This window comes from Podarcis liolepis, assembly GCF_965112155.1.
Source record: "Podarcis liolepis genome assembly, chromosome: 2".
NCBI lineage: Eukaryota > Metazoa > Chordata > Lepidosauria > Squamata > Lacertidae > Podarcis > Podarcis liolepis.
Genome location: NC_139555.1, coordinates 26,806,362 through 26,831,729, shown reverse-complemented (window position 1 = coordinate 26,831,729; position 25,368 = coordinate 26,806,362). Strand labels below are relative to the sequence as shown.

The 25,368-nt window shown below is 47.0% G+C and overlaps 1 protein-coding gene across 5 annotated transcripts in view; it reads left to right on the top strand.

Moving 5' to 3' along the window:
- Positions 1-25,368, top strand: part of SLC39A11 (solute carrier family 39 member 11) — a 282,784-nt gene that overhangs the window by 202,863 nt on the left and 54,553 nt on the right. The window lies entirely within an intron of this gene.

The window sequence follows — 25,368 nt, the reverse complement described above, 5'->3', positions numbered from 1 at the left end:
GTGATTTTCATTTGAGCCAGTATATCAGGGGCTCACATGAGCCTTGCATGTTGAAAGCACACGTGTGGGGGGGTTCATTGACTAGCCCCACCTGCTGGAATGTACACCAGTCACATGGCATGTTGGCTGTACATTCAGCAGTGGTGTCATAGAATAATAGAAATGTAGAGCTTAGGAAGGGACCCCAAAGGACATCTTGTCCAACCCCCTGCAATGCAGGAATCTCAATTAAAGCATCCATGTAGGGCCCTTTTCCACTCCAACGAATGTGAAGGGCCTGGCCAGTGTCGGCAGGAACGAGGTTGGTTGGCATGATCCCCTGACCCACATGCTTTCAGTGTGTTATTTGCTTCAGGAGACCCAGACATCACGATGCAAGGCAGAAACGTTATACATAAATAAATGTCTGTTCCTCCCATTGCATCAGACTTTTGTTTTTCTCCCGTTCTTCTCTCTTCCCCTGCAGTGCCAAACCCATTCCGTATTGTGCGCTCGTTATAAATTTACAAGCGGTCTGCGGTCATGTCCTTTGTGCCAACATTTAAGCTTCCTTTATTCTTTGTGTTGCGCTCGGAGTATTGTTTTAAATTGGTTTGGTTTTGTGAATATTCACATCGTTTGGTGGCTTGTTGCTCACGAGGCAGTGTTTTTGTGTTCCCACCGGCGGGATTTGTGTGATTTACTCTTTGCAAAGGTCACATTTACATGATGCATGCCCTGCCCCTGGGGTGTATGTGAGCAGCTCGTGGTGTTCCGTAAATTACATATCTCTTTTCAAAAAGTTCAAGTCAGTTTTAGCAATGAGAAAAAATGTGGCAAGCAGCCGCCAAAACAGCACCTGCCTTTTGGAGCACCTCTGATTGCACAGGTGCAAAGTGTGCACAACACCATCTCGTAACAGACTCAGTTTAAACTACAAGCAGAAGATCTTTTTCAAGGGCAGATGAACCCACCTTAAAATACTTTGGCATATTCCAAGCTAGATACATACGCATTGCAAGTCAACCCTTGATGGTATCCTAGCTCTGGATTTGAATCTTCTTTACCTACCTACACGATTAGGTCATGATGTCAGATGTCATGATAACCATGGATTATTGCGATGGGAAAGAGCCACACTCTCGTCTCTCCCTTTGTGGCACAGCCTCAAGGAAATAAGCTGATGCTTCTGTTTTTCATTAGCCACAGTTTAACACTGCATCTAAAATCTAAACAATGGTTATTCTTAATGATGAAATAAAAAAATTCCTTCCAGTAGCACCTTAAAGACCAACTAAGTTAGTTCTTGGTATGAGCTTTCGTGTGCATGCACACTTCTTCAGATACTTCTTAATGATGGTTAGTGAAAACAAGACAGCTTCATAGATTGTGGCTTTAATTTGGCTTTATTTAGAATAAACCATAGTTTTCATTAACCCACCGCGTGTTGTATTCAGACAGTACAGCAAGCTGTGGTTAATCTCTTCTGCTCAGCCACACCAGAGGCAGAGGGTGCCCACGGCAATTTGGTCCCGTCTTGCTCCTTCATGGTTTATCATAATGTCTGAACAAGCTCTTAGATGCTCTCCTGAGCTGTATGTTATGGATGAAATACATTTCATATAAAAAACTGAGCTAGCACCAAATACAGTGGTACCTCAGGTTACATATGCTTCAGGTTACAGACTCTGCTAACCCAGAAATAATGCTTCAGGTTAAGAACTTTGCTTCAGGATAAGAACAGAAATCGGGCTCCTGTGGCGCGGCAGCCGCAGGAGGCCCCATTAGCTAAAATGGTGCTTCAGGTTAAGAACAGTTTCAGGTTAAGAACGGACCTCTGGAATGAATTAAGTACCGTATTTTTCGCTCTATAAGACGCACCAGACCACAAGACGCACCTAGTTTTTGGAGGAGGAAAACAAGAAAAAAAATATTCTGAATCTCAGAAGCCAGAACAGCAAGAAGGATCACTGCGCAGTGAAAGCAGCAATCCCTCTTGCTGTTCTGGCTTCTGGGATAGCTGCGCAGCCTGCATTCGCTCCATAAGACGCACACACATTTCCCCTTACTTTTTAGCAGGGAAAAGGTGAGTCTTATAGAGCAAAAAATACGGTACTTAACCCGAGGTACCACTGTAACTGGAGTGCAGGAAGAAGAAAAAAAACATGTCTCATTCGATATTGATTAAGTTGTTGTGCAAGTCTAGAGGAGAACCATACCTCAGTGGTAAGTATCTGGTTTTCACGCAGATAATCCAAGGTTCAGTCACCAGCATCTCCAGGTAGGACTGGGAATATCCCAGTCTGAAATCCCCGGAGATCTGCTGCCTGTCAGTCTAGACAATGCTGCAGTAGATGAGCCAATGGTCTGACTCTGTATCAGGCCCCTTCCTGTGTTCCCATGAGGTTGGCAATGCCCCCTTCCTTGGCTCAGCTGATATCTTCTCCCTTGGCTTCACTCGTACCTCCTTTTTGAATTAGCAGCCAGTTGTGCCTTTTGACCAGACAATGCAAGGATAATAGTACAAACCTGAATCAATGATCCTGCAAATAGTATAACTTACCATATTTTTCTCTCTATAACACTCACATTTTTTCTCCTAAAAAGTAAGGGAAAATGTCTGTGCATGTTATTGAGTGAATGTGTGGTCCCTGGAGCCGACTGGCCTGAGTACAAAATCAGGCAAAAATCAGATCGTGGAGGAGGGAAGGCTAAAGAGAGGAGGTTGCTGCTTTCCTGCATTCTGCCTCAGGGTCTTACTGCCCACTGTTTTCGGTTGCTGTGTTGCTCAAACGCAACAGCAGGCTCCAGCCCACCCGGCTCAGGTTACGTCGGCTAGGAGCGCAGCCGACAGCCACCACCTCCTCCTCTCCGTGCTCCGCTGCTGCTGCTGCTGCATCCAGCATCGCAGGCAGCCGGAAAATGCAAGTGGGAGAGAGAGAGAGAGAGAAAGAGGGGGGGGGCTGGCTTGGGTGGGTGGGGGAAAACTTTTGCCTTCCTTTCCTCCCTCCCGTTAAACCCCTCTCCTGCATTGTTAGCCAGCTGCTTCTCCGCACACCCCTCTCGTGCTCCTTGTCCCTTCTGTGTTTTTCCTTCCCTCCCCACTTAAAATGTGGTTACGAAGCACGGATCCACATGGATCCTCAGGATCTTTGCATTGGGTCACCCCAAATTCACCATCAGATCACATTACATGTCCATGGCTACAGCCTGCACCAAAAAAAAAATCATGCACCCACTGTTGCCTGGGGCCACAATGGTGCAAAAATGTGGTTACAAAGCATGGATCTACATGGATTCTCAGGATTTTTGCATTGGGCTACCCCAAACTCACTGTCAAATCACATGTCTGTGGCCACAGCATGAAGCACAAAAATGATACATCCACTGTTTCATTCAGAAGTTTTTTTTCTTGTTTTCCTCCTCTAAAAACTATGTGCGTGTTATGGTCAGGTGCATGTTATTGAGTGAAAAATACGGTAATCAGATGCAGAATGATGAATGAGGTAGAATGTGCTGGTCCCGGGGGTAAGGTACCGTGAGTGTAGCAGAGTCCACACGAAGCGGGGCGAGGTCCGATGCAGAGAGACGGGCGGGGAACAGGAACGCTGGAACAGAAGGCTGAGCAGGTAACAGGAACACCGGATGGTCGGGAACAGGAGGCCGAGCAGGGAACAGGAGTACTGGATAGTCAGGAACAGGAAGCCGAGCAGGGAACAGGAGTACCGGTTAGTCAGGAACAGGAGGCCGAGCAAGGATCAGGATCACAGGAAGGTCCGAAGCCAACAACGACGTTGCTCCCGCAACCTGGGGCCGGGATGAGTGGGCTTTTATCCTCTTCTAAGGTCAGGGGCGGTCCCGACCCCCAGGAGCCCCGCCTACTCTGGCCTTAAGGCGAGCACTCCTCCTGGGGGCAACTAGTTCCCTTCGCCTCTCTGCCCTAAGCCTCTGCAGATCAGGAGAGGCCGAAGGGTTACTGGGCCCTGGAGGAGGCTCACCTGTGGCCACTGAGTCATCAGGCCCCTCTGGGGCCAGGAGGGCTTCACCTGGGCCCAGCTCCTGCTGCCCTGCCACAGGTGCAGGCTCTTCAGCCTCTAGGCCTTGCCCCAGTTCAGCCGGCCCTGGAGGCGGGGACTCCTGTGCAGGCTGGGATTCCTCTGTTTCATCCTCCGAATCGGAATCCCAGGCCATCACACCATCCCCCCTCCCAGGCCCCCCCCTCAACCGAGGGTCCGGACCCGGCTTGCCGGGGTACGTCGCATGGAACTCTCGGAGGCAGGCAGGTGCGTGGACGTTGGCTGCTGGTTCCCAGGAACGGTCCTCCGGTCCGTACCCCTTCCAGTCAATGAGATACTGTAGCTTTCCCCTGCGGTATCGGGAGTCCAGGATGCGTTCCACCTCGTACTCAGGCTCTCCCCGAACCAACACTGGCTGCGGTTGGGGACGGTTCGGGTGGAACTCGTCGGGTGGGGCCACAGGACTCAAAAGGGACCTGTGGAAGACCGGGTGAACCTTCAGGGTTGCGGGTAACCGGAGACGGAATGCCACAGGAGAGACTTGGTCCACGATAGGGAACGGGCCGGTGAAGCGGGCGTCCAACTTCCGCGAAGGTCGAGAGGGGTGGAGATGGCGAGTGGAGAGCCAAACCAGGTCACCGACGCGAAGTTCCGGCCCCACCTGGCGGTGGCGGTCGGCCTGGGCTTTGTACGCTTCCTTGGCCTGGTGCAGTTGCTCCACCAAAAGCTGTTGCTGGGACTGGAGCTCCTGAAGCCACTCCGTCACTGCCGGGACCGCGGATGCCGGCAGCACCTCTGGAAACAGCCGTGGATGATAACCATAGCTGGCCTGGAACGGGGTCTGCTGGGTGGACGCATTTACCGCGTTGTTATAGGCAAACTCCGCCAATGCCAGGTGGTCGACCCAGTCATCCTGCTGGTAGCTGCAGTAACACCGGAGGTACTGCTCTAGCACCGCGTTCGCCCGTTCCGTCTGGCCATCGGTCTGTGGGTGGTAGGCTGACGAGAGGCAGACCTCTGTCCCGAGGGTCTGGTGTAATGCTCGCCAGAACCGGGATGTGAACTGAACGCCCCGGTCGGACACCACGCGCTCAGGTAGTCCATGCAGGCGGAAGACATGCTGAAGGTACAGCTGCGCAGTTTCCTTGGCTGTGGGTACAGATGGACAGGGAGCGCAGTGTACCATCTTGGTGAAATGGTCGGAGAAAACCAGAAGGCAGGTACAGCCACGAGACGAGGGTAATTCCACTATAAAGTCCAACGAAACCGTGTGCCAAGGGCGCGGTGGAACTGGCAATGGCTGAAGTAGGCCGGGGGGTCGCCCGGTAGGACCCTTGGCGCGACGGCAGACATCACAACCAGCAACGTAGCGAGCCACGTCAGCCTTCAGGCGGGGCCACCAAAACTCCCGACTGACCAAATGGGTGGTCCGATACCGTCCAAAGTGCCCCGCTGCTGGGGCATCATGGGCCATCCGGAGAACCTCCAGCCGTAGTGGCCCTGGCGGGACGTACAGACGACCGTGGTGCAGCAGCAGGCCCTGATGCAGGACCAGCCCCGGATATTGTGGACTGGACCCTTCAGCCAGCTCCCGGAGACGATCCTGGGCCCAAACGTCGACCCGCTGTTGTTCCCGCACCCGAACCTGCAGTGGCTGCGCCTCCTGGGTGGCCAGGAATGCAGCCAGAGGTAGAATCGTGGTGGGTTCTGCTTGCTGTACCGTGTCTGCGTTGTCTTCAGGTTTCCGGGACAGAGCATCCGCCTTCTGATTCTGAGAGCTAGGGATGTAGCGGATCCGAAACTGGAACCGGGAAAAGAACAACGCCCACCGGATCTGTCTTTGGTTCAGCTTGCGGGTGGTCTGGAGGTACTCCAGGTTCCGGTGGTCGGTTCTCACCTCCACCGGATGTCGTGCCCCCTCAAGATGGTGGCGCCAGACCTCAAAGGCTACCTTGATGGCCAGTAGTTCCCGCTCCCACACAGTATAGTTACGCTCCGCTGGGAGGAGCTGGCGGGAATAGAAGGCGCAGGGTAAAAGTGGCGCTTCCGGTCCGTGCTGCTGAGACAAGACGGCACCGAGAGCCGTACTGGAGGCGTCAGTCTCTACCACAAAGGGTCGAGAAGGATCCGGATGTTGCAAGATTGGCGCTCTCTGGAAACAGGCCTTCAACCCTTGAAACGCCTCCTCCGCCTCCTTGTCCCAGGAAAACGGCGTCTTGGGGCGCAGTAGTCGGGTCAACGGGGTGGTGCGGTGAGCATAGTCCGCAATGAAGGTTCGGTAATAGTTGGCGAACCCCAGGAAACGCTGTAGGTCCTTGCGGTTCCGAGGTGCCGCCCATTCTCGAACCGCTGCCACCTTCCCAGGATCCATCTGCACCCCACCTGGTGAGAGTCGGTGACCCAGGAAGTCCACTGACCGCTGATGAAACTCGCACTTGCTGAGCTTTGCATACAGACGATGCTCGCGCAAGCGCTGCAGCACGGTCCGGACATGGCCTTCGTGGCACGCCGGGTCACGGGAGTAAACCAGAATGTCATCCAAGTACACCACCACATACTTGTCTAGCAAGTCCTGGAACACGTGGTTGATGTACCGTTGGAACACAGCAGGCGCGTTGCACAAACCAAAGGGCATAACCAGGTATTCGAACTGTCCGTACCGGGTCCCAAATGCGGTCTTCCACTCATCCCCGGCGCGGATCCGAATCAAATTGTAGGCACCCCGGAGGTCTAGCTTGGTGAACACCTGCGCCCCTTGCACCCGCTCCAGTAACTCCGAAATAAGGGGCAAAGGGTACCGGTCCGGGATGGTGATTTTGTTCAGGGCCCGGTAATCATGGCAAAGGCGGAGCTCCCCACATTTCTTTTTAACAAAGAGCACTGGCGCAGCAGTGGGCGAGGTAGAAGGCCTAATGAACCCACGCTCCAGGTTCTTGCGCAAGAAGTCCTGTAAAGCCTCGCGCTCTGGCTCGGTTAACGAGTATAAGCGACTCACCGGTAGAGGCGCTCCGGGCTGGAGGTCTATGCCACAGTCAAAGGACCGATGCGGCGGCAGCTGGTCTGCCCCCCGTTCCTCAAACACGTCGTGATAGTCCCGGTATTCAGCGGGGAGCGTTGCAGCAACCTCCTCAGTGGGCGCAGCTGCTAGCATCTCAGTCTCAGCCGGAGAACTGGGGTCTGGGAAGTGTACAGTCCGTTTGACCCAGTCAATCCGCACATTGTGAGCCTCCAGCCAGTCCATCCCAAGCACCAGGGGGAACCGGGGCATGGAGGCAATATCCAGAGTTCGCATCTCACGGTGCTGCTGGAGGCACAGGACCAGGGGCTGGGTCTCCTGAGTGACGGCACCCGAACGCAGGGGCCGTCCGTCGATAGCCTCCACCTGCACCGGTTCTGGCTTGTTCCGCAGTGGCACCCGATGCTGGGCAGCAAAAGCAGCGTCCATATAAGAGCGGGTTGCGCCCGAATCCACCAGCGCATGGGTAAGAATCCATGGCCCTCCTGGAGGGTATAGATGTACCGGAACCATAAGGTGTTGTAATTCAATTGGTGCGGCCCCATTCTGTGCTGTTTGGGACCCCCGGTAGCCAGGGCCATCAGCTACTGGGGTTTGGTGGTTTCCCTGCGGCTGGCGTTTCTCAGGACAGAACCTTGCATAGTGTCCGCTTCCGCCACAATAGAGACAAAGATTTCCCTCCCGACGCCGCGACTTCTCTGCGGGGGAGAGGCGTGGCCGCACTGCCCCAAGCTGCATAGGTTCCTCCAATGACTTAGCTGGACCCGTGGGGCTGCTGGTCGGCACTGGGGCCAAGAACTGGAGGTGCCGGCGGTCCCGAGCCTGACGCCGGTCCTCTAGCCGATCGTCAATCTGTAGACTCCATTGGATAAGGGTGTCTAGCGTGGTGGGGCGTTCCATCGTGGCCAGCTGGTCCAGTATCTCATCTGAAAGCCCCTCGAGATACTGGTCCCGGAGAGCCGAGTCGTTCCAGGTCAAGTCCTGTGCCAGCAGCCGGAATTCTGTGGTGTATGCGGCCACCGTGGACTTGCCCTGTCTCAACCGCCGAATCGCCCGGTTGGCTTGACTCCCTTTCTGGGGGTTGCCGAACGCGGCCTCCAAACGATTGCAAAACCCCGTATAGTCTGCCAGCAAGGTGGAGTCTTGCCTGAGTAGCGGCAACGCCCACTTGGCCGCCTGGTCCTTTAACAAACTAATCAAAAAGTGCACCTTGGTGCGGTCGTCAGGAAAGTTCCGGGCTCGCCCCTGAATATATAGCTTGGCCTGGGCCAGGAACATAGGAAAGCTGGCCGGGGCTCCATCAAATTTCTCAGGCAAAGCCACTGGGTACTTGCCAGGAGTCGAGGCGTCGGCCCCAGGAGCCGGTAGGGCTTCTAAGCGTTGCTGGAGTGCCACGACCGCGTCACTGAGCTGCTGCACGGTGTGAGTTAAGGCCTGGTTCTCCTGGGCCAAAGTCACCAGTGCAGCCGCCTGGTCCTCCATGGCCTCTGGCTCTTCCCGAACGCACCCCTACGAAGGGGGAGTGCGGGTGTGGCGGGAGCAAACTGTGCTGGTCCCGGGGGTAAGGTACCGTGAGTGTAGCAGAGTCCACACGAAGCGGGGCGAGGTCCGATGCAGAGAGACGGGCGGGGAACAGGAACGCTGGAACAGAAGGCTGAGCAGGTAACAGGAACACCGGATGGTCGGGAACAGGAGGCCGAGCAGGGAACAGGAGTACTGGATAGTCAGGAACAGGAAGCCGAGCAGGGAACAGGAGTACCGGTTAGTCAGGAACAGGAGGCCGAGCAAGGATCAGGATCACAGGAAGGTCCGAAGCCAACAACGACGTTGCTCCCGCAACCTGGGGCCGGGATGAGTGGGCTTTTATCCTCTTCTAAGGTCAGGGGCGGTCCCGACCCCCAGGAGCCCCGCCTACTCTGGCCTTAAGGCGAGCACTCCTCCTGGGGGCAACTAGTTCCCTTCGCCTCTCTGCCCTAAGCCTCTGCAGATCAGGAGAGGCCGAAGGGTTACTGGGCCCTGGAGGAGGCTCACCTGTGGCCACTGAGTCATCAGGCCCCTCTGGGGCCAGGAGGGCTTCACCTGGGCCCAGCTCCTGCTGCCCTGCCACAGGTGCAGGCTCTTCAGCCTCTAGGCCTTGCCCCAGTTCAGCCGGCCCTGGAGGCGGGGACTCCTGTGCAGGCTGGGATTCCTCTGTTTCATCCTCCGAATCGGAATCCCAGGCCATCACATAGAAGAAGCCATGATAAATAAGAAATCAATGTGTAATAGGACTACAGTGATCTCACAAAGCATCCGGAAATTGAATTGATCTCGACTGAGATGTACTGTACATGCAAAGGAACAGTGTTAAGGAACCAAGGCGCACATGTTTAACAAGTGTGGCATTGGCAGAATCTGTGAATATATTTAATTTGTTCTTAGCTTTTTCGGTCATTTACTTAGCAATATGGATCTCTGATGAGAATTCTATTCGTTGCTCGGCCATTGAATAGCTGTTGGGCTCGTGCTGGCCGCTAGCTTTCTCCCCAACCTTCTGCTTTTAGTGTTGCAATAACAAAGCACACCGTAGGGATTTGTGTTAGTTGACGTATGGTGCTGAATCTTTTACTGCCGTGGGGCTCTCACATAAACGAGGGGGGAAAGGAATGAAAATTTGACATCCTCCCCATTCCGTTCCACACGCAATAGCAATCAGTTTCCCCTGACTAGGCTTTTATAACCTTGTGGCTATTTCCATCTGTTCAGCTAAAAAGTGCTGAAATTGATATTAAGGCAGTACTAAAGCAAGTACTTTTAGAGATTTGTCACATTTCCTGCTGATGTTTGACTTCATATTGATGGACAGAGAAGGGTATAGGCATGGTGGTGGGTTTTGCTTTTTTCGGGGGGGGGGCGGGCGGCGGAGTTGTGTGTGCATGTGTTTTAAAGGTAAAGTTTCTTCCTCTTGCTAGAAATGGCAATGTTCTATATTTCAGATTTTTTTTAAATATAAATTTTTATTAGTTTTCTAACATACCATTTTCGACAGTAATTAAACATACTTTTACATCTTATTCAATTTTTTTGACTTCCATCAGTCCTGTCTGAAAATTTCCCAATCTAATCTCTTAGTATGCATCTCTTATTTTCCCTATTACATTTCAAACTCATAACCAATATCTCTATCTTTTTCTATTTTGTAACTCTTCGTATATTTCTCCTTACAAAACTTCTTGTAGTCCTACTAGCGTAATTTGTTGATTACAGTTGCTCTTCAAATAATTCATATACTTCTTCCAATCTTCTGTAAATCTCTGGTCCCGCAGGTTTCAAATTTTTCCTGTCATTTTGTCCAATTCTGCATAGTCCATTAATTTCTTCTGCCATTCTTCTTTCGTCGGAATTTCTTCTTGCTTCCATTTCTGGGCTAACAGTACTCTTGCCACTGTTGTTGCATATAAGAACAATTCAACATCTTGCCTATTAATGTCTTGACCTATAATACTAAGTAAAAATGCTTCTGGTTTTTTTAAGAATGTATATTTCAATATACATTCTTATATATATCATTTATATATCATTTCCCAGAATATATATATCATCTTATATATCATTTCCCAGAAGTTCTTTACTTTCTTACATTCCCACCACCTATGATAAAATGTTCCTTCTTTTTCTGTACATTTCCAACATTTATTATTTGTCTTATACATCTATATTTCGGAATTTTTGCCACCAGGTAAGGTTGATTTGATTCAGCTTCCCCTTGTTCACTCACTCCTTCTTCTCTAGTGATGGTGGGTGGAACATCTTGTGGTTCACCTCAGGCGCCAAAATGGCTTGGGCTGCCCCTGCTGATGGGCACCATGGTGGCTACCCTTGTAGTAGAGTAAGGAACCTATCAACCTAAATTGGGCTAATAAACTAAATGACCATTCCGTAGCACGGAAAGTGGGGAAGTAACATTGTGACAGAAGACCATCTTTGTAGTTGTTGTGCATGGTGATGGAGCTGTTGGTGCTTTTAAGCCAGAGGTGGGGAACCTAAGGCTTAGGGGCTGAATTTGACCCTCCGGGTCTATTCATCTGACCCCTAGGGATCTTCGTAGCCCCTCTTTCACACCAGCTTTCTTCTAGAATATATCCTTGAACTATGATACTGCTACTTTCTTGACAGTAAGAGCGGCTTGACAGTGCAACAGTTTTCTACGATGGGTGGTGGGCTGTCCTTCCTTGGAGGTTTTTAAGCAGAGGTTGGGTGGCCATCTGCCATGTATGATTTAGCTGAGATTCCTGCATTGCAGGGGGTTGGACTAGATGACCCTCAGGGTCTCTTCCAACTCTACAGTTCTATTATTCTACTTGCTTGCCTTTATGGATGATGGAGGTGCCAAAACCTTTGACATCAGTGGCAGGGAAATAGCTTACTGTTCGAAGGTTGCACCATGTGGGGTTTTTTTGCCTCAAACTCCACTCCCCACTGGTGTGTGGCCCCTGGAAGGTTGTGCATGAAACAATGTGGTTGGAAAAACTTGCCTATCCTAGCTTTGCTGTTTATAGTTGCTTCTGCTGTAGGTTTCTTTTTTCCCCACTTGAATGATAAGGAGTCAGTCTCCCTAGTGAGGTTATTAATTCTCAATTCTGTTGGATTGCAAATACGATATATCATCTCTGGATGCAGATGAAAGGGAAACAGAAACATCGCCACCTCACTCTCTTCAGTGTGGAAGGAAAGGAAGACGCTTAAGTATAGGCTACTCTTTCCACCTTTCCTGTCATTTGGCTAGGTTGCTATGGCAGCAGTGTTTGCTGGAATCTATCGTATTTATTTGTAGTTCCATTCCTTTTATGTGATTTATGTAACTGTCTGGTGTAGAGGCCTGTTGTCCTGCATACAATCAGCAACATGGCCCCTCTGATTGTGTGAGGGAAATTCAGCATGAACCACGTAGAACTTGAGTCGGTCAGTAGTGATTTTGCAAACTGGTTGGCGTTCTCCCTGCCCCACCCCCATGATCGTAATAATTATGCTGGCTGAAACTGTGTTCCAGACTAGTTTGCACTTACATGTTCCCATGCAATCACAGGTGGTCACAGGTGGTCTGGGTGGGATGGAGAACCGCTGTCGGTATATATGGAAAGTGATCTTTGTTCCCCTCTCAATTTGCTGCAAAGAAAATTAGCAGCTGCCAGACCCACCCCCTTTTAAGGAAAACCTCACATACAGCATATTGCAGTACTCTAAATGTAGCCATGCTACCTGCATCAAGGTAAAGTTACCACTGATATACAGTGGTACCTCGGGTTACAGATGCTTCAGGCTACAAATGCTTCAGGTTACAGACTCCGATAACCCAGAAATAGTACCTCAGGTTAAGAACTTTGCTTCAGGATACGAACACAAATTGCACGGCAGCGGCAGCGGGAGGCCCCATTAGCTAAAGTGGTACCTCAGGTTAAGAACAGTTTCAGGTTAAGAACAGACCTCCAGAACGAATTAAGTACAGTGGTACCTCGGGTTAAGTACTTAATTCGTTCCAGAGGTCTGTTCTTAACCTGAAACTGTTCTTAACCTGAAGCACCACTTTAGCACCATTTCTGTTCTCATGCTGAAGCAAAGTTCTTAACCTGAGGTACTATTTCTGGGTTAGTGGAGTCTGAAGCGTATGTAACCTGAGGTACCACTGTACATAACCAGAGGTATCACTGTATAAGCATAAGACTGATAAAAGCACTTTGTTAGAATATATTTTTTGCATAATTCTGTGGCAGGATGACAATTTGCTCTTCTTCTTCACCACTTGCTGATGTTAGCATTTGCTCTGGTTAGAGTCTCCTCCCGAAAAAGTCTTTTAAAAAGAGGGAGAGGTGACCTTTCCCATTTCTTCTGAATGCCTACAGATCTCCAGTTAGAGTCTTTCAATCTACGTTGCCACCTCAATTTATTTTTTCAGACGTAATTCTTTATTGCTTTGGTAAAAATGGCTTTCTGTCGTTATCTGTTCCTGTTGCTCCTCTGACTTTTTAAAAAAGAGATATCTCACTCGTGAATCTCTCATTGATTTCCCCTCCCTCCTGGGTGCTTTGTTCTTCTGTAAGTCTTTTGTGTCCTGACAGCTAAGCCTTCTGAAGTCAAGGAAGAGTTTATCGGTAACCTCTGTGATAGCTTGCATTTCTCTGTAGGTGAAGACAGCTATAAAATTTTGTAAGTGTAGAGAAAGTGATTTGAATGCACTTTACAGCATTCCAACACATTTGTTTTCAGGGCAGCAAACCACACTTAAAATGTGCTAGTGTGGACTACTCATCAGGCATATTTTCTGCCCAGATCATATGTCTTTAATACTGATTATAGTTACTGAAACTTTTGCTTCAGTTTCAACTTCCAGTGCTTCTCTAACTGAAAAAAAGTTCCAGTCACCTGATGAGATTATATCATAGAATCACAGGCCCGTAGAGTTGGAAAGGGACCCTGAGGATCATCTAGTCCATGGGTAGGCAAAGTAAGGCTCGGGGGCCGGATTCGGCCCAATCACCTTCTAAATCCGGCCCATGGATGATCCGGGAATCAGTGTGTTAGAATGTGTCCTTTTATTTAAAATGCATCTCTGGGTTATTTGTGGGGCATAGGAATTCGTTTATTATGATTCCCCCCCCCCCCCAAGGTCTGAGGGACAGTGGACTGGTCCCCTTCTGAAAAAGTTTGCTGGCCCCGATCTACCTGAAGGAGCGTCTCCACCCCACTGAGGTCCAGCTCCGAGGGCCTTCTGGCGGTTCCCTTGCTGCGAGAAGCCAAGTTACAGGGAACCAGGCAGAGGGCCTTCTCAGTGGTGGCACCCACCCTGTGGAACGCCCTCCCATAGGATGTCAAAGAGAAAAATAACTACCAAACTTTTAGAAGACATCTGAAGGCAGCCCTGTTTAGGGAAGCTTTTAATCTTTAATAGATTACTGTATTTTAGTATTTTGTTGGAAGCCGCCCAAAGTGGCTGTGGAAACCCAGCCAGATAGGCGGGGTATAAATAAATGATGGCCGGGGAAAGCAAAATGTCAAAATATTTTCCTTGAAGCTTGAATATGTTCTATTCTGGATTGTTTTATTTGATGTTTTACTGTGTTGTAAACCAATTTGAGATTTGTACTTTAAAATACAAAAGAAAGGAAATAATCAATTTTTTTATTGTTATTATTATTATTATTACTATTACTATTATTATTATTATCATCATCATCATCATCATCTAGTCCAACTCCATGCAATGTAGGAATATGCAGGTGTCCCTTATGGAGATTGAACCTGCAACCTTGGCATTATCAACACCACACCCTAACCGCTGAGCTATCCTGCCATGCTCTTGAGGAATTCATCCTGTAGGCTGTGGGGTAGCTGAGGGGGGATGAAGCACATGCATCTGTTCTTTCCAGGGGAGTACAGCCTCTGTCTGGTCATAATTCATCCTTCATGCACTCCATAACTGGTCTAGCACAGCAATGCCTAACCAGTCCAACTACCACCAGCCCCATACTACATGGTCAGTGGTCTGGAATGATGGGACTTGCCCAAAACATCTGGAGGGTACCAGATTTGGAAAGGCTCACCCAGTGCCTGCACAGCCTCACCTGAGTCAGATGATATAGATTTATCAGTATGCTGACAATATCTCACCCCCTCCAATGGCTTTACCCAGCTGCTGTTAAAAAGCATGTGGGGGGCACCACGGAGACAAGCAAAATAGAGAGCAGCTCCCGCTCCATCTTCTCTGTGACCTAGGAGAGATTTGGACCCCACTCTGGAATGTTACCTAGTAGTTTTTAAATGTCCAAAAATGCCATTCTCCGCCAAGATGGAGAAAATCTCCAAACAGCTACTGTAAATAAGTGGATGTTGTTGATGAAATGTGAGATGCTCTTTTGCCACAGGGTGCACACAAACAACATCTGAGAAAATCTGTAATGCTTTATGTATTAGACCCTGGCTCCACTCCAATGAGTAGCAATAATTCTAACTAATATGAAAGGTGTTGTTGTTGTTTTAACGCTAGTTGCTTTTTTTATTATTACACATTCATGAAAGGGGGAAATGGCATTTCCCTCCCCTTGAGAAGGCAAATGTAAGAATGGATTTTATAATGCTTTTATAACTTGCTTCACTTGCCTTGGGTGAAAGTTACGGACAAAAGAACTGAGTCGCCTTGATTACTTCGTTACTTGCTGGCTCCTGACTACTGATTCAGTAGAGCAGGTCAGGAAGGGTGCAGCAACGTTAGCAACCAGCAGATGTCTTCATTTTCTTGCTTGGGTGACAGTAATTGCTAGGTAGAGCACATGCTTTCAGATAAGCTCTTTCTTCCCTTCAAAACATGGTGCCTGCACAGCGTGAAGAAAGGAGATGTTGAAAGTGCACCTAGAAGGTTCATTTCAGTACTTCGCAAGCTAATAATGAGTGTGTGTTGCTCTGAAATTAATGAAATGGGAAAGATCAAGAACAGTATTTGCAGCTCTAAAGAGCGCTAGTTGGGTTGGCAATGAAACGAAAGCTCCTCTCCAGTGTGAACTCTCTGAGAGCTCGCAACAACAACCATTACATGTAACATTCACAACCCAAATCCTTCTCAAGGTCTGTGTTGCATTGTGTCAGCTGTCATTACATTGGCTGTCTTAATGAATGCGCAAGAAGCTGCGCCCCGGCTCATTCCACTCACCACCACCCTTGCTACCCCCCATTTGAAATCCAGGATTATGATGACTACAAATCCTCCAATGGGAGCTGTGTGACGACAGCCTTACATATATCTATCTATATAAAGATATATTAGAATCACAATGACAGCTGCATACTAATAGGGATGAGAAGCATCTTACTCATGGCAGAAGGGACAACAGAATTTGTACAGGATGTGGCCATGAAGCCTTTCATGGGAAAAGAGCACTCTCACCCCAACCTAGGCTTTAAGAGGTGCAGCTACTCCTTAAGTAGAGGTGTGATAATAGAGAAAACGTCGCCTGTTTAATTAGTGCTTGCTGTGAAGTTGTTATGGGAGCCCTCCTGGTAGAAAGTGTCCAGCCTTAATGGGAGCAGAGTTGGCCAAAGGAGTGAGGCCAATAATGAAAAATAGCCGAAGAGTAGAAGTTATGTGGCATCTTCATTAACCCCAAAGAAAAACTGTTGTGAGCATACAGGGTATCTCGTTATAACCAAAGGATTCACCGATCTAGAGTAGAGGATTGTGGTTTTTTAAAAAATATGTATGTATTGCATCCACATTTGCTAGCCTGCTGGGGTATTAAATGCATGGCAGCCCACCAATGGGCGGATTTCTATATTACCCATGCAGGAGATGAATATTTCCTACATTAAAAGCCTCCAGGCTGGTTGTGAAGCAGCTCCAAGCTGTTATATTTTTACACACAGACGTGGGAGCGTGTATGTGTTTTGAGTAGTCTCTGCTTAAAGAGCATTTGTAGTCAATCGCTCTTTGTGTTCCCAGATAAGGGAATAAAAGCAGCAGGATGGGCTACAGCTGGTGGGAAGCTGTACTCAAAGCAGTCCAGCAAGGAGAATATTTGTGAGATCACGGGATGTTGGGTTGTGAAGGTGCGGTGGGTGTTGTTTCCCCCCTCTTTCCTTTTTTTGTGCATTCTGCTTTTTCCCCCGCCACCCTGAAATTATCTTAATTCAATTTCATGCTTCTGCTAATTATGAAATAATGTAGTGTGGGTAGGGGAGGAAATGACCCTCCTAATTAAGGGTTTGATCTCCGTCTCTGGTTTACTTGGAATCTTATCTGCTTCCACATTTCCCTGACCTGCTCTCACTACTTGATAGTGCTGCATTAGCTTCTTCTGTATAAATGTTAATCGCCATGGGTTATGTGGGGGGGGGGGGCATTATTCCCATGGCTACTTAACCACAAGGGCTGTGCTCTGCCTCCACATTTGTAGGCAAATTCAAGACACTACCAAGCCCTTTGTCACGTAAATACAAAACTGATAACAACATAAAGAAGAGAAGAAGAAGAAGAAGAGGATGAGGAGGAGTTTGGATTTGATATCCCGCTTTATCACTACCCTAAGGAGTCTCAAAGTGGCTAACATTCTCCTTTCCCTTCCTCCCCCACAACAAACACTCTGTGAGGTGAGTGGGGCTGAGAGACTTCAGAGAAGTGTGACTAGCCCAAGGTCACCCAGCAGCTGCATGTGGAAGAGCGGGGAAGCGAACCCAGTTCACCAGATTACGAGTCTACTGCTCTTAACCACTACACCACACTGGCTCACAAACAATGTAACAGGCTGTATGTAACTATATAAATTCTTTTTAAATGCGATTCAACATAGCATATCAAAATATATGGTTCTATAGACCAACTTATCATATAAACGAAACATATTGTGAGAAATTAAAGTCAACATTGGCAATATCCACAGTGTGGAATTCTTATATAATTTTTGTAGTGTTCCACGTGAAGATGCTTTTAAGAATTCTAGCATTCCCTGTATGCAGGTATCAGACGAAAATCTTGGAAGAATGGCACATGCAGAAAATAAGCTCTGGAATTCCACACCTTGGATATTGCCAATATAAGAACTGAATAGATTGTATTTCCTGATCTATCTCAATTCAAATATCCTTTATTAGGCATAGCAAACCACATATTATCAAACAGACACCATATACAAATTGTGCAAAATACGAGCTCAGCATAACAAGGTTTGTCCCAGTCAGATCTTTAACTCCAGAGGAAATCAATTTGCATAAATAATACAAATACAACACTACCACATCACCGATCCTGATCTATCTGCTGGACTTCAATTTCTCATAGTATGTTTCATTTATATGATAAGTTGGTCTATAGAACCATATATTTTGATATGATATGTTGAATCACATTTAAAAATAATTTATATAGTTACATACAGCCTGTTACGTTGTTTGTGTTGTTATCCACATTTGTAGGCAGCTATACTTCTGATGTGGGACACAGGTGGCGCTGTGGGTTAAACCACAGAGCCTAGGATTTGCCGATCAGAAGGTCGGCCATTCGAATCCCTGCAACGGGGTGAGCTCCTGTTGCTTGGTCCCTGCTCCTGCCAACCTAGCAGTTTGAAAGCACGTCAAAGTGCAAGTAGATAAATAGGTACCGCTCCTGCGGGAAGGTAAACGGCGTTTCTGTGCGCTGCCAGAAGCAGCTTAGTCATGCTGGCCACATGAGCCGGAAGCTGTATGCCGGCTCCCTTGGCCAATAAAGCAAGATGAGCGCCGCAACCCCAGAGTCGGCCACGACTGAACCTAATGGTCAGGGCTCCCTTTACCCTTTACCTTTATACTTCTGAATACCAGTTGCTGGAAAACCGCAAGAGGGGAAGGGTGTTCTTGGTTCTTTCAGTCATGCTTGCAGGTTTCCCACAGGCATCTGGGCAGCCACTGTGTGAACAGGATGCTGGACTAGATGGGTCATTGGCCTGATCCAGCAGGCTCTTCATATGTCCCCTTTTATGTTTGGGGAATGTGACACAAGGATATTTCTGGGGCAATGAAAATCAAGTTGTTGCTGCGCTCTGAAAACCACGACCACCACTCCCAGCTGGCTTTTCTCCCCCCTCCCCACAGGGAGTTAAAACAGTCTGGGAGGGGAGAATTATGAGAGCCTGAAAATGGTTTAACACCCTTTTCTTTTTCTAAAATGTATTTTTATTAAAGATTTTCTTGGTTCACAAAAGTATGTGCTATCTCTCTCTCTCTTTTTTCAAGTAACATTTTTTACAGATCAGTTTCATTTGTTGAGACATTAGGAAGAAACCTACGCACTATTCCTCTTCTCCTGATTGCAGCCTTTTGTGGCTGCTTTTCAGTAATTGTGTGTGTGTGTGTGTGTGTGTGTATTCACACATCTCATGGAAGGAAAGTTCCATAGAACTCCACATAACATGCCCTTTGTCCCGAATATGTCATTTTACAAAGATTTGTAAAATGCGCCCCAGGTTTTAAAACTGCTGCGTGTGAATGACTTCCGTGAATTTCAGTATGAGTGGTGAGAGTCGGCCAAGATTATATATTTTCTGCCACTTAACAATCCCTCTCTCTCTGGTGGAGTAATGTTCTTTGCAAAGGATTCAATTATTTGAATATGGCCGCAGGATAAATTATGTGGGTGTATTCACCTCAGCCAAATACTTTTGAAGGTGAAATGAGGAAAGATAAACTTTCTTTATGCCTTCTTTCACTTCCATTTAAGTGCATGTTTCATCTGGAGATGTTGCTCAGTTTTCTCTACCTGGGGCCAGTCCCAGACCATCTGCTCACAGCCATAGAGCTTCAAAGGAACCGCATGTCACTCTTAGGAAGCTGCATACATTGGCAACACAGCACCATTGCCTCTTGTCTTTGTTGTTCTTCTCTGCAGGGAGAGGAGAGCCTGCGAAATTGATTCCTGCCAAGCTCTTAAGTCTTTTCTCAGCTCTCTTGGAGAATTATATCCCAATTCCATTGCAGCCCCAGGTCCTATGGGGAACCTTGCAGGATACAAATGATACTTGTGTACCACCCTAATGTCCTGTCCTAGATATCTTAGCAGCATTGTCAAGAACTGGCCCCTTATCTAATTAGATGAACAGTTACATTATGCTTCTAATTGGGAGCAGATAACTGTTCTGAAGTCTTCTCAACTAACCCTGTTGTGAGTCCAGAGGAGGCTGGCCAGGATGGTGAGCAGGCTTTAACCAAATCCAATGAGGACCAGGTGTGTTCAGCATGGAGAAGAGAAGATGGACTGGGGAGAATGTGAAAGTGACCTCCGTATATCTGAAAGAAGATGTAGTAGAGTCATTCTCTGTTGCTTCGGAGGGCCATGTGAGAACCAATGGATAGATATTGCAGAGAAAAGGGATTCTGGCACCCAGTGGTAAGAGGTGTTGAAGGGTACAAAGGTTTCCTCAGGAGGTGATCAGATCCCTTTCCATGGAGGCATTTAAGTGGAGTCTGAACAACCAACCCCCAGGGATGCTAGCAGTTGAGTGCCACATTGCAGACCCTGTACTCATCAGAGACTGTTTGGTCTACATGGTCTTCAAGGTTCTTTCCAAGCCTATGATTATGTAGACCCCTCTTTTTCTGGAGAGGCTGTTCATGCAGCATCATGCTGGCTCACCAGTCTCATTTCTTCCAATCTCTGCCTTTCCCTCCCCATGTGTCTGGGGAAATCTCCCTCTGCAGCAGTAATTGGTGGAACCTGTCTTTCCAGAGCCTCACTTTGCACATTCATGAGTGAAATTAGTATGCTGCCGCAGCCCATTTCTGCTCTCAATTACCACCCTAATTTGCACTTTGGTAGCACACCTGGTACACATCATGGCTTCCATTTCCACTCGTCAGCTCTTGCCCAGCACACAGTTATCCCATCCTGCATCATCTGCTGAGCTCAGTTTCCCCCTTTTTACGTATCTTATGTAGCTGTAGCTTGCATTTGATTTCATTAATGCTAGCTACCTGGGTTAACTGGAAATTCCAACTGGATAATCACCATTTCCCACCCTAAGCTCTCTTCTTCATTTGTCCCTATTTTCACCTTTAGGGCAACTGAAGCTGCATGCGATCATATTAGCAAATGGGCCCATTTGACATGGGATGAACTTGGCTTTCCCCCGACCGCCATTGTTCTTCAAGTGTCACTTCTTCACACAGTGCACTGGGGAAGTCGCTCCTACAGGGGAGACCGTGATGGCCACCAATTTGGATGGCTTTAAAAGAGGATTAGAATCAAAGAGTTGTGGAGTTGGAAGGGATCTTGAGGATCATCTAGTCCAACCCCCTTCATTGCAGGAATATGCAGCTGTCCCTTATGGGGATCGAACCTGCAACCTTGGCATTATTGGCACCATGCTCTAACCAACTGAGCTATCCAGGCTCTAGGTTGGAGGATAAGGCTATCGGCATGTACTAGCCTGTGATGGATACCTTGTCCCTCCACTGCTGGAGGCACTATGCCTCCATCAACCAGTTGCTAGGAATTTCAAGTGGGAAGAGTGCTGTTGTGCTCACGTCCTGCTTGTGGGCTTCTCATAGACATCTTGTTGGCTACTGTGAAAACAGAATGCTATACTAGATGAGCCTTTGCCCTGGGTGAGTAGGGCTCTTCAGGTTATTGGAGGGGTGTTCAGATAGACATCTCCTACTCATTGGTGGCAGGGGGAACAGGACTGAGGCCAGAGACCCCTGCCCCTGCTGGGAATACACCGCTTCCTCTTGGCAGAGGTGGGCTGCCCGCTTCTTTTCTTTCTCCTCGCAGGCACCTTGCAGATTTATCTGATCATATGTTCGCTTGCTGTCTTTATTCAAATTTAAAACAGCGTTTTTAACACTGGTGGCCTCAAGATTAATGTCTGTTACTTTAATCGCAAGGGGCAATAGCTATTTCACTTTGCTAACCGTGCCATGTCGCAAGATTCCTTTCTGACAGATGCTCAAGAGAGCACTTAGCCATTGGAATTGCTGCTATTGGTTGAGGCAGTTGTGTATGTTTCCCTTCAATTCCATTTTGTTCAGATTTCCAGAGTCTCAAGAAGAACCCCCTTCGGGAGTCATCTCTTAAGGACAGACGAATAAACTTAAGAGCATTTAGCTGGATTGAGCCAGTGCGTCGTCTAGTCCAGATGCCTGTGGGAAACCAGCAAGCAAAATCCAAACACAAGAGCACTCTTCCAGCAACTGGTATTCAGAAGCATTGCTGTCTCCAGCTGTGCCTCCCATCAGTTGCCACCCCATATTGGAGCACCAGACCTAGCCAGTACCATTTTCATCATGAGAAGGGAGAAGCTGCAGTCAGCACCATTTTATTGCAAGAGAAGTCACTGCGACTGCTAGTTCTACAATTGTGTTAACTCTGCAATTAACACACTTCAAAACTTAGAGAAGGACTTGAAGGCAGGATAGCAGCTAAGGTGTGATGGTGGGTGAAAGATAGAACCGGGCTGGAGTGAAGAGGCTGCAGAGCCCATTCTGTATTTTAGACATTAAAGTATCTGGAACTCCTGTCATGGCTAAAATGGCCACTGTTTCTTTAATGCTTAAAAAGCCGGGTCAGCGTGAGTCAGTGGCCTGCACCGGGTTGTATATATATTGAGTGAGAAATGTCAGGTTGGATTGGGTTGGTTGGTTGGTTATTGAAAGCTGGTAGTGTTGATTTGTGTACAGTTGGTCAGTCGCTTTTGCAGAAAGTCTTTTAAGAATAAAAGCAGAAAGTGCTCTGCAAGGATACTTTTCTCGTGGACTCTTTTATGCCGACAAGGGTCCGAGGACCAGGCTGAGGCGACAAAGGGAGGTCAGAACCTTTTTTTATTTACAAACACTGATAACTCCTAATGCTTATTCAATGCTGTGCATATCCTTGAGTCCAGCAGTTACAAAGAGACATGTTCAAGAGTCTCTTTTCCATTTCCTGCTGACATTTACAATAGGAATAGTCCACCATTTCCAATTTAAAAGTGTAAATTAATATGCACACTTCTATATGTCCAAATAGGTATCTAAACAAGACTGACCGTGATAAGCCATGCATTCAAATGCAGAAAGGACAGTGAGATCTTCAGACTGCAGAACAGTGGGTGGCGTGTTCGCCCTTCCAGTCTTGTAATATCTTTGCCACCGAAAGCTGAAGTCTAGAGCCTTTTTGAAAATATGCATTGGTCTGCTGTCTTATTGGCCATTGCCTCTGTCTCAATTGAGCCTCTTTTTTCATGCCAACATCAAGAGGTTCTCAGTGCTACAGTTATCATTCATTCATTCATTCATTCTCTCTCCTTCTCCCATGTGGTGCTGGAGGCAGAATGATAACAACACAGACACTTCTTTTTAAAAAAACAACTGATATTTGTAGAAAAGGTTGCGTCACTAGGAATTATTCCTCTGAACGGCCGCTGTTTGAAAGATGTGAAGATGCTTCAAGTAGTTTAAGGGACTGGTGGTTTGAGGAGGAAACAGAAGCATCTGGAAGTGGGATGAACCAAGGAGAGAATTGAGTCAATTGCCTAGGAGTGGCTTCAAGACTCACCTCTGGGGACAAAGCCCAAAGCACATAATGAAATCAGTTGTCAGATTTCCTGCACCTGTTTGAGGGCTAAATGCTTCCTTCTCCCCGTTAGCAGCTACAGCAATTGTAATTAAGGCAGTTCTGATTTATGCCCTGCGGAGATGTAAATGCACCTGCTAGTGAAGCTTCTATTAGAACATGCTGAGCTCTGAACGCTGCAATAATTAAAACATCCACAAAGCTGGCACATGGCAAAAATTAGTCTCATATGTGTTAGTTAACATGGCCTAACACTTTAGTGTGGATTCCTGTTTCCCATGTCTCTGAGGCTGGTAACCTAAGACTAGTTTTGGATGGCTGTATTAACAAAAACCAAGGAGGTTCAGGCAAACTATATCCACAGCATATAGCAGGACATGCTATTTTACTCATATTTTTTCATGTGATGGGAGAGGATGGGGAGCCAGTCATATTTATTTTCTGTTGACGTTTGAGGTATGAAATAATGGTCTTAAATTTGATGCTGTGGTCGGGCTAGCTAGTCCTAGACGACTAGGCAGTGTAAATACCATACATTTAGAGTGCATGACTTCCCTAAAAGAATTGTGGGAAATACAGTTTGGTAAGAGTGCTAGGGATTGTAGGAGATGGGTAAACTACAGTTCCCACGATTCTTTGGGATGTAGCACTGCACTTTAAAATTTGATATAGATGTATACTGTGAACACAGCCATGGCCAGTGCAGCTAGAGACTCTCACCAATATGGCTCCATAGCTATGTAACCTAATAGCTCATCTTCTCCTTTGCCTACCATTGGATTCTCCTGGTGGGCAGAATGCCAATGAAGATGGCACATGAATAGTTTCCACTCTGCTCTGCCCAGACTCACCATGCTTCTTTTCCACCATATTAGTGCTACATCATTGATTTCTATGCTATTTTGATGCTTTGAATATCTTAGAATTGTAGAATCAATGGAAAGTTGGAGTGGACCCCAAAGGTCATCCAGTTCCCTATGGGAATCTTTTGCCCAATATCGGACTCAAACTCACAACCCTGAGATTAAGAGTCTCATCCTCTACCAACTGAGCTATCCAGTACCTCCCAAAAGGAAAGTTATTTGGCCCAGTGAAAGGAATTGCCTTGCACAGTATTTCTTGCTCCGTGGGATCAGTGTCCTTGCTAAGACTATCTTGTATTGAGTGATGTTTCACTGAAAGAGCCTAAATATTTGTGCTTATTTGCTAGTGTGGAAGCTGATAAAATTGAGTCATTAGAGTAAAGGCAGCAACTGACTGCACTCTCAGAAGGTTAATTATAGAAATGTAACCACGCTGTTAGCGAAAACAACAAACAGTCTTGAGGCATTGTAAAAAAGCCAACAGAATCTTCTAAGGTTCTACAATGCTTGATTGCTTTTTGTCTTGTTCTCTGCTCCCACCCCCTTTTAAGTCTTTCATTCTCAGGCCTCGGTCCAGTTCAAGTTAGCTGCATTTAAGTCTCATGGAAATTGGTAGAACGAGTATAGTTGCAATTAAATTTAGAATAACCTGATTTAAATATGTCTAACTTCCTGCAGATTGTGGTGTTATTTCTTCGCAATACTTCAAGGGAAGAGACAGTGATTTTAAGATTGCCATGCCATTTTCTTTTAAAGCAAAACAAAGGGATGTTGATATATTTAGATATTTAATCAAAAGACAGCATCACATCATTGGAATTCCAGGGAGCACTGGTCTTCTAAGCCAGCAGACATTAGTTGCATTCTGTGGAACTGTTATGCTTTCGTTTAGGAGAGGTCCCTTATCAACTAACTAGTGGAAAGTGTACAGTGTTGCTTTGGAATTCTAAGAAACCAAAACAGTTCAGTGCAGTTTTGAAATAGTGGTTATCAATTTGATCCTTTTACATAGCTTTGTATGTATTGTGGTCAGTGCTTTTTATCTGGGGGGACACAAGGGTACACATACCCCTAAACATTTTGTGAATCTAAGTTTGGCCTCATTGAGGGACAGTATTTCAATATGAGTAGGAAAATGAGAGTACCCCTAAACATTTTTTTTAAGAAAAAAAAGCACTGATTATGGTATTTTATGCATTGTGATTTGCAGGTATTTTTAATGGATCATAATTTAGTAATTATTTATTGTGATTGTTAAAAGTAAATTTCTGTTTGTTTATTATTTGCTGACATTTTGAGAGTTAATTTTATTGTTTACTATTATATTCTGAAAGATTGTTGACTATTTATTTGATACAAGTAATTCCATTTTAAAGTTATGTTTTATTATGATTTTTTTGTATTGGATCAGATTATTATAAGGTGTGTGCTCTTTGTTGTATATTTTGTTGC